Raw genomic sequence first — 15,183 nt, 5'->3', positions numbered from 1 at the left:
TCAATGTGTAGTGCCTAGTCAGACCCTCCAGCTTATCGCGATTTCGCGATTTGCAAAAAAATCGCGAAATCGCGCGATCTCTGCAAATGCCGCGATATTTGGCATAAAGCCCGCGAAATTTGCTGTTTCCCGTTTCCGCACTGTTGATTTGCGGCTTGCGCGGCGAGAAGAGAAGGAGCCAGGAGGTCGAGGACGCGCGAGGGAGACGACCACGGCGGCCGAGAGAGGGAGAAGACCACGGCGGCCGAGAGAGGGAGAAGACCACGGCGGCCGAGAGAGGGAGAAGACCACGGCGGCCAAGAGAGGGAGAAGACCAGCACCACACCAGCAAGAGGGGGAGAGAGCACGAAGCGGCAGCGACACACAGGAAGACTTCCTCATTCCTCAGAGACTCGCAGCAGGAGGAAAGCCGGCCGGCGGTGAACAGAACACTGACAGGTACCGTCCGTAGGCAAGTTTAAAAGCAGCTGCGTTAAGAAGCGCTGCCCGGGTGGGAGGGGGGCAGTGGAGATGTGGAAGAGGAGAGAGGGAAAATCTTTTATTGCAGGCCTCGCCCGGCCTTGGGTAAAGTTTTTATTATTTATTTATTTATGCATTTTTATATAGCGCGGACTTTACCTGAAGGCGTCAGAGCGCTTCACATTAGGAACAGAGATGAAACATAATGAGAAACCTTACAAAAGGACAGATTGCAAAAACATACGTTACTTACATAAGGTAATAGTGACATTTGTGAGCAAACAAAATACATGAGGTAGTAAAAACTGTGAGCAACCAAAAATACATGAGGTAGTAAAGGTAATAGTGACAATCGTGAGCAAACAAAATACTTGAGTAAAAATTGTGAGCAACCAAAAATACATGAGGTAGTAAAGGTAATAGTGACAATCGTGAGCAAACAAAGTACTTGAGTAAAAATTGTGAGCAACCAAAAATGCATGAGGTAGTCAAAAGTGCACAAGAGGAGATGAAAGTGACAAGTGTGCAGTTATAAGAGAAAACAGAGTATAATTTGAGGTATAGTACTGCAATAAGTGCTAGACACTCAGGCACAGGAACAAGCGTTACGTGGGCAAGGTCAAACAGTAAGATATCTGTGTTTGGTGTTGCAAAAACCCCAAAATAAAATGCCGCTAAATGCCGCTAAATTTCCATTTTTGTGCCGCTAAATTTTCATTTTTGTGCCGCTAAATTTGCCAATCCATGCCGCTATATCCTGGGGGGTCTGCCTAGTAGTGCGGGTTGTGTAGATCTGTGTCTAATGAGCTGGGTAACATGAGAGTTATTTTATGTTAATGTAAATAGTGTGCTAGGTTAATTGCACAAAGCAGCTTGGGAAACATAAGGTGCATTACGAATTTAGAAGTACCTAAATATGTCCATATGTGGGTGCACACAAGTAAAAAACGTATACATGCATGAAGAAATACAAGCATGAGCAAGGAAATGAATGCACGTCTACACAGATAGCGCTTTAAGTGCGTCGCTACTCATAATAGCGCTTTAAGTGCGTCGCTACTCATGGATTCAAGGAGACCTTGCCCATAGACACCATCAATGCCCATTCTTCAGGCGGTGTGCCCTGTGGGTGCCCCTTTAAACCCAGGGCCTGAGACAAGGGGTAAGGTGTTCGAGCAGCGTCATCTATTTTCATCTATTTTTATGTGACCTTTTCTTTCCTGTTGCTGATTGTAAGCAGTGTCCTGTTTCTTAAAAGATCCTTTATTTGAGCCTTTGAGATGTCCCTTAAATGACAGTTTCCAAGTGTATATGATGATGCAGTCAGTGTGATGTCTCATAATTGACCCCTTTCCAGTAAATTGGGCTATCCTCAAAAGAAGAAGTCTGGACACCAATTAAACATTTTAATACAAGTAGTAATGTCTTGAAATCTGACCCGATTCAATTTTGTTCAAAGATGCTCAAGAGAAAATTTAAAGCCGACAAATGTTTGCAAATGTTTTTTGTTTTGTAGTGCCTGGAACAATATCAACAAGCATTGGCATAGGCAATAGGTCTTGCTTTTGGGACCTTATAAGTATTTAGTTAAGCAGCACAATATCCTTGGTGCAACAACATCAACTGTTGCATGGCTAAACACTTATAAGGTCCTAAAGGCAAGACCTATTGGTTATGCCTATGCTTGTTCTATCTTGCACTCACTCTTCAACATTCTATATCACATTCTCACTTGCACTCACTCTCACTTTTTCCTACTCTGATGACCTCATTCTAACTTACAGTTTCACTTACTCTACATGACTCATTCTCGCCCCCTTTCTCTCACTTTCAACCACATACCCTCTTTCACTCATGCTCAGTTACATTCAGGCACTCAATCAATCGCACCCACATTTACTTACTCGCACTCATTCTTCTTTGCAGGACACTTGAATACATATTTGCTATACTATGTTTGACCAGCTAGTTGAATATATAGGAGCCCTTGTGGGTTTCCGTGAGTCAGATCAGATTCTCTTGAAGAGTTCCTTTGTCTTCTGTGCCCTGCTTGACACATATGTATAGGAGGAGCCCTATATTCATGTCCTCAATGTTTGAGACACACAAATACTCATTGATTTCTGAACAATGAGAGTAAAAGCGTTAAGGTAACATGTCGTTCCTGCTTATATTTTGCATGCTTTACATAATCCTGCATTCCCTAGGAGTGTTTACTTTTTCCAGAATGTTGTTACTTTTTTCAGGCAGTGCATAATTTGAAATGAGTCACATCCAGGTGGCTATAATGGGGCAGAATTGGGTTGTATCTGAAGACAGTGCAAGTTTCACTCAGTGGGGCAGAAGGGTGTTTGATGGGGTAGGATGTGGCACTATGGCCAGAGCTACAGAATTTGGAACTGGGGAACCTGGTTCAGCCTTCATGCCTAGTCCATCAGACCACTCCTGAGGGAGCACATTCCCAAGATAGACCTTAGAAGGCCCCACTAGACCTTAGAAGCTCTGGTCTCTTAGCACCAGCAGGTGAACCCTACCGGTGGCCAGTGTTGGTTAACCTTGAAGGCCTCTCCACCACAATCCATACTGAAGTTCACCTCCAGTCTTGCGGGCAGGCCTACAAAGCAGCACACCCTAGAGCAGCAGTGACATTGTCACAGAGGTCACAGGACCCTTGAGGCCAGTCCACCTCACCCATTGGTGCCTCCATTGGTCTTGTTCCAGTAGTACTAATGCAACTCACCAAGGAATTGAAGTGCAGAATTTGCATGCACACCAGACAAAGGAGCATGTTTTCAAGGGCCTTGCGTCATGCTTGCACCTTGCTATGTGGTACATGCACAATGCAAAGCTCCAAGTCATGTTTTTAAAAGCCACGTAAAGCCACTTTGCATGTCTTTAAACAACTTCATAGATATTGAGTAGTGCAACGCAGCACAAACTGCTGCATTGCCTTACTTTGTGCAAGGGAGGTGTTGCGGTAGGTGTTGCATGGGAGACTGGTTTTGTAACTGGGGACTGGTTTTGCAGCAATGCTGCAAAATCGGCCCTCAGTAACAAAACCAGCAGAACTGTGCAGCATTATGACTCACTCTTACAAACGCATAAATCACTGCAGAGTTCCTTGTAAACCCAGTAGTTTCCCTGCAACAATAAGTCTCCACACAACTCCCACGGTTTTTGATGCAGTCACAGATTTACAAGGACTTGTAATCCTGGAAATGTGTCAAAATCTTGCGCTGCCCCAGGGGAGGCATAACTAGGAGAAATTTATTTATTTCTCCTTGTTTTTTCCTCTTTCAAAGTGTGCTTTATTCTGCAGCACACATAGAAAGAGGGAAAAAGCCTCTCAAGATTGTTTTTGTACAGGAAGGTGCCCCTTCCTGCACAAAAGCAATCCTGCATGCAACAGAGGCACACTTGCACCATGGGGTAAGTGTGCCTGCCTTGGCGCTAGGCTGTCGAAATGGCACCAGCGCAGGGGGGGGAAGACAGGAACGCACCATATTGGATCAATACAGTGCATTCTTGCCCTTTCCCTATGATACAGGGCAGTGCAGCAAAGTAACATGCAGTGCTGCCCTGCGCCACCATTCCCATAAATATGCCCCTAAGCGCACAAACTTCATGGTCTCTCTGCTTCATACACAAGCACTTTTAGCATGTGCTGCCTGCTTTGGGGCCACTGCAATTATGCAGCAATGGAGGACAAAATTATTTTGCAGTTTTGAATAAATTATGCAGCAAAAAAGACTGCAGTGTTATGTAGTACATTTTCTGATACTTTATTATTTATTTATTATATTATAAGCTGTAACTGGTCAGTGAAATGCCAAACGTACTAAAAATTGGTATGTTTTGCTTTTTCTAGCCACACCCCCGACTACGCCCACTAATCCAATCCTCTGCTTATTCCCGCCCCCTGAGTCTCCGCCCACAGTTCCCCTACTTTTTTTTCCCCACTTCGACCACTGCTCATAGTAAAGAGAAACATGTGATGGCAACTGACCCCAGTGTGGGTGAGGCCAAAATACGATGTAATAGCCTGCAGATTGCTCTGGGGGCAAGAGGGAGCACAGACCACATCGCCCAACAGCCCGTGCGGCATGAGGGCCTCCACTGCTTCACCGTCACACTTAGAGGCCCTGAAAAGCTGTGCCTGACTCCCGCAGGGCTGGACCCCTGCAGATTGCTCCAGGGGGGCAAGAGGGGCACAGACCACATCGCCCAGCAGCCCCAGCGGCATGAGGGCTGCCACTGCTTCACCATCGCGCCAAAGGCAGGCCCGTCTGCGCCCGTCTGCGGCTGAACGAGGCTGGGCTGGGCCTACTCTCATGAAAAAGCTTTCACCAACGTTCCTGAAACTAGCCAACTGGAGGGGGCGCCCTAGGAATCCAGGAAGCCAGGTACCAGACCCACCTGTGAGTACTTTTTTCAGTTTGTTAGTCATTCTGTGGACTGAGGAATCTTGTGTCGACCTTGAGGAAAATTGAACAATTCACTGTGCTACCTTACTTGGGTTTTCTGGGCAATTGGATTCTTTGTTATTGGGTTGTTGTTGGGCTATGTCCGATCGAGTATAATGGAAAAAAGGATGGCCCAGCTAGCGACTCTTATGGGTCAGCCGTTCCACACTATTGATACATTTCTGGCAAAAGACAGTGGGCGCCATCAACAAGGAGATAGTTCGGGCGGAGAGGCGGCTCTCACTAGACCCGGGGTGTTCGGGACTAGGTTTACCATCTACCTTGCAACTGTATCAAGCGAAACTTCACTTGAAAGACTGCGTGCACTACGTGTGTATGTTCTGAAACAGCCTATTCAAATGTCAGCAATCCCAGTAAATGACGATCAAGCGCTTATTGAACAAGAAACTAAAAACGAAACATACGTTTTTTGTACAACAATTATTCTTATTGTATGAAAATCACAATGTTATACAGAAAACATAAGGAAACTGATTTGTTTTCCTTTCTATTTGACCTATGCAAATATCAAATCATGATGCATTATCCAATGTTCTAGATGGCAATGCTTCTGATTCACAAACAGTTATCAGAAGCCCAATGCATTTCTGGACCCGTGCCCCTTCTTCTGGGGCCACTGCAATATAAACATAATGATGTACATGTACATGCTGAGTATGTCAGTGAACAGAAACATTCACACATGATAATGCTACCAGAACTGTGAGACACCAATGTTGCACTGCAGCAAGGTTGTAGTGACCAGACCTTGTATTTGTGCTGAAGCAATTGAAAACATGAATAAATGAAAGAGAGAGGTAAAGCAGTGAGCAGTAAACAGAGGAAGAATTGCAGTAAATAGCAAGTTTTAAGTGATAATGGAAAGACAAACTAAAGTGTGACCGTGCCACAAGATACTATAAACATCATGAAAGAAAGGTAACAACTGGCTGAGAGACAACCTACTTGACATGTAACTGTAGTGATAAGAACATATGTGTATGCTTTATATCTAAAGAGAAGAATCGCAAATGCTGAAGTAAAAAACACGACAGCACTTACGTTCATATCTCCAATATAGAGTTGTATGCAAAACCAATGGGTTAAATCACTATCCCGAAAGAGTCCCCTAGAAAACGTGCCTGCCACCTGAACCTACAACGAAAGTGCAAAGAGAAATCCCATGCGGTAAAAGTTACCTGGTGTTTACTGGTCAACGGGAAACCATCTGTGGACATAAGAACAAGCTAAAAAATGGACTAAGAATGAAGAAATGTAGCCGCCATCCTAATGTGGTTACAAAAACAGAAGGGACGTACATAGATTAACAAAACGCCAAAGACATGGAAAAAGGCCTGCTGCTGATACCAAAGTGCCGACTGTAGAAGTATGTCGCAAAGGGAGACTGAGACTGCCACGAATAGGGCATAACATAGCAGTAATACAACAAAAAGACCAATCTTGTCTAAACCAAACTAAGCACAGTGTAAGAAAATAAGTGCAAGGAAATGCTGCATGGTGAGACAATCCAAGTAATAAAGAATGTGAAAAAAAGGAGAATCACGTGACTCATGCCATGATGTAAAACATATGTACGCAAAAAGTATTGACATAAACATCTGACTGAGATAGATACATACATACAAAATACATGTGACTCGTGACATGATATGAATAACATTGTGACATGAACACGTTCTTCTGACTCAAATAGATGCATAAATACAACACATGAATGAAATGGCATATGGTACATGACCTGCCTTCAGTGTAAACCATTGCTGTGTGCCTGTCTGTGTGTACATAGAGGAGACTAAACACTGTGAATGTAACTGAGCTTTCAATGAGATGTGAGTGTGCCTCTTCCATAAAACGCAGGTCATTAAAAAATATTTTGAAAAAATAGAGTGGAATGTAAATGCCATGTTTACAAAAAACTTCTTAAATCCAATTTGTCATTCAAGCAAAGCGGCATCATTGTGTTAAGTTTCCTAATCCAAAATACATCTCATTGTGAGAGTTTCTTACTGAGATTCATTCCTTCCTTCATCTGAAGCATTTCCAGAATTAGAAACTGAACTTGTGTGATATTATGGTTTTGCTCCATCCAATGAACCACCAGGTTGGAATTGGTGTTTTTATTTCTAATCATGCTTTGTGTTCACCAATGCGTATTTTAATTTTTCTTTCAGATTTACCAACGTATGACTGAGCGCATGGACATTTAATGCAGTAGATAACGTTGGCTGTGTTGCAGTCTGAAGAGTGATGTAAGCTCCTTGGATTCATGGTTGCATGACGTTGTTTCAGTGTGCGCTATTGCTGCATTTCTTCATTCCTGTATGTTGAATGTTACTGGATAGACTTTTTTTTGCTAAAAGTTCTTTGAGATTTTGACTTCTTGTGTAAGCGAATAGTTCGGTGTATTGAATGATGTCCCAAAGTCCGATTCTTGGGTTAATAATTCCCATCTTTTTAAGAATATTTTTTGGAAACTTTTTGATTTAGTGAAAAATTTGGAAACAAACACTGGCCGGTTGGTAGGCGATTTTTCATCAGGAGACTGCTTCGGTCAATGCTTTGAATGCGGTCTGCCGTTCGTTGGATAATTGCGCAGGGATACCCCCGTTCCTGAAATCTGGTTTTAATCCTAGTGAGTTCTTCATAAAATTTGTGTGTGGTAGATGATATTCTTTTGGAACAGATCATGTGTGAGTAAGGTAAATTCTGTATCAGTTTTGGAGAATGAAAACTTTGGAATAGTAAAGTGTTGTTACGGGCAGTTGGTTTGATGAATACACTGGTATGAATGGTGGAATTCTGTTTTTCCACTAAGACATCCAGAAATTATAGCCGTGTCGAACTGATGTTGTATGTGAATTGGATCCAATTATTATGGGTGTTCAACATTTTTATTTGTTCTTTAAGAGATTCTTCAGTACTAGACCAGATCAAAAAGATGTTGTCAATGTAACAACAGTATGTGATAAGATGTTTGTTCCAATTTGAGTTTTCAAAGATGAATTTGTCTTCAAATGCAGCCATGAAGATGTTTGCGTATGTGGGCGCCCTAACAAAGCCCATAGATGTACCGCTGATTTGGAGAAAGAAGTCTTCTTGATAGTGAAAATAACTGTGTTGAAGACAGAATTGTAATAACTCCATGAGAAAAACTTTGTGCGCACGTAAATCTGGTTGGTTGAGTAACACCCATTCCACGGCTTCAAGGCCCACTTGCAAGGGCATGGAGGTTTATAATGATGTAACATCGATGGTGCATAGAAAGAACTCTGTAATGTTGTATAAATCCAGGTGTTGTAAACATGATAGAAAATCTGAGGTGTCTTGTATATATGATTTCCATGTCAATACTATTGGTTGGAGGAATTGGTCGATGTACACTCTCAAAGGTTCGAGTATTGACCCTCACCCAGACACCATGGGTCTGAAGGGTGAGTCGGACGGATGTTTGTGAATCTTTGGTAACATGTAGATATGCGGCCGTTTAGGATACTGTTGCATTAAGAACCTTTTGGTTTAGCTGGAATTCCAATCCCTCTCATGTGCTCTATCCAAGATGTTCATCAAAACTTTAAGAATGTCTGCAGTGGGGTCAGGATCCAATTTCAAGTAGGTGTTCTCATCCGCTAGATGTTCTGAGACTTTTCTGTGATAATATGTTCAGTCCATCATAACTAGAGCACCACCCTTGTCCGCGGGTTGGAAAGTCAGCGCTTGATTGTTGGCGAAGTCTTTAAGTATAGTTTTTTTTCTTTTTTAGTTTTGACCCTTATGTTGATGGAAGTCTAATTTCTGAAGATCCTGTTTCACTGAGGTTTCAAAGCAGTCCAATATTTTGTGGGATACAGGGTTTACAAAGGTGCTTTTAGGTCTGAATTCCAGGAACTCGTGATCTTCTTTGTGATGGGCTGTGTCAAAACATTGTCAAAAAAATGTCGTAATCGTAATCTACGCATGAACTGGTAAATTGCCAAGGAGCCCCCATTGCCCAGGTCCTGCCTTCCCCTTCCCCTGCTTCAATCTTGGCATCCGTGGAGTCATCCTCACACAAACATTTAGCCCCAAGGCTTGAGCCTCCCCCTGCCCCGACCATCTCATCCCCAGATCCGGCGAGCTCCCCTGTTCCTAAACAGAAACGAAGGCGAAGAAGACCTTGGAAGCTCCTGTGATTACACGACAGGGTCAGGCGAACGCTGCTAATGGGTTACTTGTGGAGGAATTGTTGATCCATCTGGCACCAGCTCTACATAACATTACGGCGACTCTCATGGACCTGTTATCTCTGCTTTTGATCAGATTGGATAAACTGGAGCTAGCAACAAGGGATTTTGCTAGCAAGATGGACACTCTTTTGACTTCAGTGGAAAAACATCCACCTTCTCAATTGCCAGTGTGCCTCTCATTAGCTGTCACCAACCTTTCTATTATTCCCTTGAGAAACAGTGGCTCCCCGCATGTTAACGTCCCCCTAAAGCCCATGCGAGTTATGACCCAACATACAGCGCTAGGGTCCGGTGGTCCTGGCATGGCGGGAGACGGTGCTCTTAGCGCCGCACAGGATGATGGGGCCTTAGGCCACGAAGACACCCCTCATTCAGAGGTGCAGTTATCTAAGGCTCGCCAGCCCCATGTGATTGCCTTCCCCCAACATGTGCTCCATATTCTCTGATTTTGTCAGGGGTGCCTAGTCTACTGGCTTATAAAGAGGAATCCACTGTCAAACTAATCAATAAAGTTTCCCATTGGTTGGCCTTGCACTCTGGGTATTCTGTCAGGGATCATAAGGATATCTTGATGGCATGAAGGGTGACGTGGCTTGGCCAATCAAAGAAATCCTCTGAGGGAGACTGTATTATTATCTCGGTACGATAACCGGAGCTAGCACGAAAAATTCTCTCTGGGGCAACTAAATCATTTCCTCAACCTCCTGCATCAAGTACTCCTGTTGCGTTTTTTCTACAGACCCCTGATGCGTATTCCAGGGGAGTCACTGATTATTAGGGGAAGGCTGGATAAAGGTGGCTTGGGGCAGTTGACATTTGGCCCCCTTGCAGATTTGAATGAGCTGGAATTACTTCAGGAGGTGGAGGAGACAGATGACTCTCCCCACCAACAAATTGATTCTCTGAGACAGTGTGTGGAGGAAGTATGTCTCCCATTTATATCGAGCCCAAATGAGATTGTATCAGCCCTATTCCCAAATGTGCCCCCATGATTAACCACATGCCCCAGGAGAGGCTTCAGGAGCCTCTCTCCCCATTTTTCTCCCCTGATAATATCAACCACAGTCTTGGTAGCAAATTTACCCTTATATCTTGGAATGTGGCAGGTTTGTCTTCCAAGTTTACTGATGATAGTTGGATATTGTTTGTTAGGTCATATAAAATCATATATTTACCAGAAAACTGGGAGACCAAGAATAATCTTTTTCTGGATGGGTACAAGACCATTTTTTGTCCAGTGTAAAATTCAATCATGGGACGCACTAGTGGAGGTCTTATCATATTTATGGCCATAGATCTATGCAAAGACCAAAAAAGTTTAAAGTGGGATCCTCAGGCACTCCAGGGTATAGAATTTCACATGGGGAGAACATTCCTTCTGTTTATAATCAATTTTCATAATGCCAAGAGGGGAGAGGGTGGGTCCCCTAATCTTAATGCCATAAATAGTGCCCTTGACTTGATAATGGAGGATGTCCAAGGGCACACAAATTTTATTTTATGTGATGGCGGTGTGCTTAGACTTACATTTGGCCTTTGGTGTGCATGGACTGGTGCTTGACTGGAGGTGTGCGTGGACAGGCGTTTGGCTGGCAGTGTGCATGGACTGGCGCTTCGCTGAAAGTGTGCAAGGACTGGCACTTGACTAAGAGTGTGCTTGGACGGGTGCTTGGCTGGCGGTGTACGTGTACTAGCACTTGGCTGGTGGTGAATGTGGTTAGGGGCTTGGCTGGCAGTGTGTATGGTTTGGGACTTAGCTGACAGTGTACATGCACTGGTGCTTGGCTGGTGGTGTGCGTGGTTTTGGGCTTGGATGGCGGTGTGAATGGACAGATGCTTGGATGGTATTGTGCATGTACTGGGGCTTGGCTGGTGGTGTGAGTTGACTGAGGATAACCTGGCGGTGTGCATGGACTTGGGCTTGGCTGGCAGTGGGCGTGGACTGAGGTTGGCTGGTGGTGTGTGTGAACTGGAACTTGGCTGGTGGTGTTCCTGGACTGGCGTTTGGGTGGCGGTGTGTGAGAAGTGACTTGCTGCTGGTCATTACACACACTGCTAGTCAAATGCCACTGCACACACTATGTCAACCGCCAGCCAGTGTGATTGCTTTGCCAGTCAAGTGGGCGTATGAAAGTTATGGGCCCTTGAATGGTGCTGTCTGTGATTGTGAATGTTGTAATGTGCTAGGCCTGTGGCTGACGGTGTGTGTGGTCTTGTGTGTGTCACTTTTGAAAGGTGTGTGAATGGCCTTTAACCCCTTCGCTGCTAGGCCTTTTCCCCTCCTGTGCTGAGGCTTTTTTTGGCGTTTTGGAGTAGAGCGCGCTTAGGCCCTTGTAACTTTTTGACCACATAAGGTATCCACGCCAAATTTGCGTCCTTTTCTTCCAACATCATGTGGATTCTAAAGGCGCCCAGGGTTTGTGGATTCCCTTGGAGGGGTCCCAGAAATTAACCAAAATATAGTGATTTTTTTGTTTTTTTCAGAAAAATGGGAAAAACGGGCTGCAAATGAAAGCCTCTGGGTTTTTCCCTGAAAATGGTATCACAAAAGGGTTTGTGGGGCTGAAATATCCATTTTCTCAGCTGTCAGGGAATGACAGACTTTTGTCAGAGAACCGAAATTTTTCACTCAGTTTTGGCATTTTTCTGGGACATAGCCTATTTTTGCTATTTTTAGAGCTTTCCACCTCCTTCCAGTTAATGGTAGAAATGAGTTTGAAAGCAATAATGGATCCTGGAAAGCTTTACATTTTCGAAAAGTAGACAAAATTCTGAATTCAGAAAGGGGTCATTTGTCTAAATCCATGAAGGTTTCGTTATAGAAACTAACAGTTAGATATTGGAATATTTGAAATTTTGTTGAAAAAAATAGCCTTTTGTCTCAACGTTTTCACCTATAACTTTTTCTAATTTTGACAGCTCTTGGAAAGCAATATACCGTTACATTTTTTAGACCTTCCTGGTTGTGGGGATATATAGGACTTGTAGTTTCACCAAGAACCCGACGAACCCAGATCCAAAAACTGAGCAGCAACTTGCAATGGTATTTTTTCATTTACTGGGTATAGTGCACTTTGTCTTGAAAAATGTATACATGGAATAATCTGTATGAAAGACACCTATGTACTTCTGAATTGGGTACAAATTATAGACTTCAGAAACAGTATATAATTGCACATTTTCAAAGTTGGGAATACTCATACTAGCATGAGAATTATTGGTCATTTTTCATAAAGATTTTTTTTTTTACACAGTGTCTTTCATTCAAAGGGAGAAATGCATGAAAGCTCAATTGGTAACAACAGTTGATTTACAAATCTGAATTACCCCAAGTGTCCCGATAAAAACGGTACCTCACTTGTGTGGGTCGGCCTTGTGCCTGCGACAGGAAACGGCGCAAAATGCAACGTGGTCACACCTAAATTTAGCAGTTACAAATTGACCCTTTTTTGGCAAAGTGCCTACCTGTAGTTTTTGCACCCTAGCTCTGCCGGCACCTAGGGAAACCTAGCAAACCTATACATTTTTGAAAAGTAGACACCCAGGGGAATTCAGGATGGGGTGACTCGACTGCCTACCACCAGGTGTTGTTACCCAGAATCCCTTGCAAAGCTAAGATTTTGATAAAATAAACACATTTTCCTCACATTTCTGTGGTGGAAAGTTCTGGAATCTGCCTGGATCAACAAATTTCCACCCTCCCAGCGTTCCCCCAGGTCTCCCGATAAAAACAGTACCTCACTTGTGTGGGTCGGCCTTGTGCCTATGACAGGAAATGGCACAAAATGCAACGTGGTCGCACCTCAATTTCCCAGTGAAATTTTACGTTCTTTGGACAAAGAGACTACCTTTTGTTTTTGAGCCGTAGCTCTGCCAGCACCTAGGGAAACCTAGCAAACCTATACATGTTTGAAAACTAGACACCCAGGGGAATTCAGGATGGGGTGACTCATCTGCCTACCCCCAGGTTTTGTTACCCAGAATCCCTTGCAAACATAAGAATTTGACCAAAAAAACACATTTTCCTCACATTTCTGTGGTGGAAAGTTCTGGAATCTGCGTGGATCAACAAATTTCCACCCACCCAGCGTGCCCCCAGGTCTCCCGAAAAAAATGGTACCTCACTTGCGTGGGTAGGCATAGTGGCTGCGACATGAAACAGCGAAAAACGCAGCATGGTCGCACCTCAATTTCCCAGTGAAATTTAGCACGATTCGGACAAAAAGACTACCATTTGTTTTTGCGCCGTAGCTCTGCCAGCACCTAGGGAAACCTAGCAAACCTATACATTTTTGAAAACTAGACACCCAGGGCAATTCAGGATAGCGTGACTCGTCTGCCTACCCCCAGGTTTTGTTACCCAGAATCCCTTGCAAACATAAAAATTTGACCAAAAAAACACATTTTCCTCACATTTCTGTGGTGGAAAGTTCTGGAATCTGCGTGGATCAACAAATTTCCACCCACCCAGCGTGACCCTAGGTCTCCCGAAAAAAATGGTACCTCACTTGCGTGGGTAGGCATAGTGGCTGCGACATGAAACAGCGCAAAACGCAGCATGGTCGCACCTCAATTTCCCAGTGAAATTTAGCACGATTTGGACAAAAAGACTACCTTTTGTTTTTGCGCCGTAGCTCTGCCAGCAACTAGGGAAACCTAGCAAACCTATACATTTTGAAAACTAGACACCCAGGGCAATTCAGGATGGGGTGACTCGTCTGCCTACGCCCAGGTTTTGTTACCCAGAATCCCTTGCAAACATAAAAATTTGACCAAAAAAACACATTTTCCTCACATTTCTGTGGTTGAAAGTTCTGGAATCTGCGTGGATCAACAAATTTCCACCCACCCAGCGTGCCCCCAGGTCTCCCGAAAAAAATGGTACCTCACTTGCGTGGGTAGGCATAGTGGCTGTGACATGAAACAGCGCAAAACGCAGCATGGTCGCACCTCAATTTCCCAGTGAAATTTAGCACGATTTGGACAAAAAGACTACCTTTTGTTTTTGCGCCGTAGCTCTGCCAGCACCTAGGGAAACCTAGCAAACCTATACATTTTTGAAAACTAGACACCCAGGGGAATTCAGGATGGGGTAACTCGTCTGCCTACCCCCAGGTTTTGTTACCCAGAATCCCTTGCAAACATAAAAATTTGACCAAAAAAACACATTTTCCTCACATTTCTGTGGTGGGAAGTTCTGGAATCTGCGTGGATCAAAAAATTTCCACCCACCCAGCGTGCCCCCAGGTCTCCCGAAAAAAATGGTACCTCACTTGCGTGGGTAGGCATAGTGGCTGCGACATGAAACAGCAAAAAACGCAGCACGGTCGCACCTCAATTTCCCAGTGAAATTTAGCACGATTCGGACAAAAAGACTACCTTTTGTTTTTGCGCCGTAGCTCTGCCAGCACCTAGGGAAACCTAGCAAACCTATAAATTTTTGAAAACTAGACACCCAGGGCAATTCAGGATGGGGTGACTCGTCTGCCTACCCCCAGGTTTTGTTACCCAGAATCCCTTCCAAACATAAAAATGTGACCAAAAAAACACATTTTCCTCACATTTCTGTGGTGGAAAGTTCTGGAATCTGCGTGGATCAAAAAATTTCCACCCACCCAGCGTGCCCCCAGGTCTCCCGAAAAAAATGGTACCTCACTTGTGTGGGTAGGCATAGTGGCTGCGACATGAAACAGCGAAAAACGCAGCATGGTCGCACCTCAATTTCCCAGTGAAATTTAGCACGATTCGGACAAAAAGACTACCTTTTGTTTTTGCGCCGTAGCTCTGCCAGCACCTAGGGAAACCTAGCAAACCTATACATTTTTGAAAACTAGACACCCAGGGCAATTCAGGATGGGGTGACTCGTCTGCCTACCCCCAGGTTTTGTTACCCAGAATCCCTTGCAAACATAAAAATTTGACCAAAAAAACACATTTTCCTCACATTTCTGTGGTGGAAAGTTCTGGAATCTGCGTGGATCAACAAATTTCCACCCACCCAGCGTGACCCTAGGTCT

The sequence above is a fragment of the Lissotriton helveticus genome, chromosome 1_2 (genome assembly GCF_964261635.1).
Source record: "Lissotriton helveticus chromosome 1_2, aLisHel1.1, whole genome shotgun sequence".
NCBI classification, from domain to species: domain Eukaryota; kingdom Metazoa; phylum Chordata; class Amphibia; order Caudata; family Salamandridae; genus Lissotriton; species Lissotriton helveticus.
The sequence above is the reverse complement of the archived record's forward strand: the minus strand, read 5'-3'. Positions refer to the sequence as shown.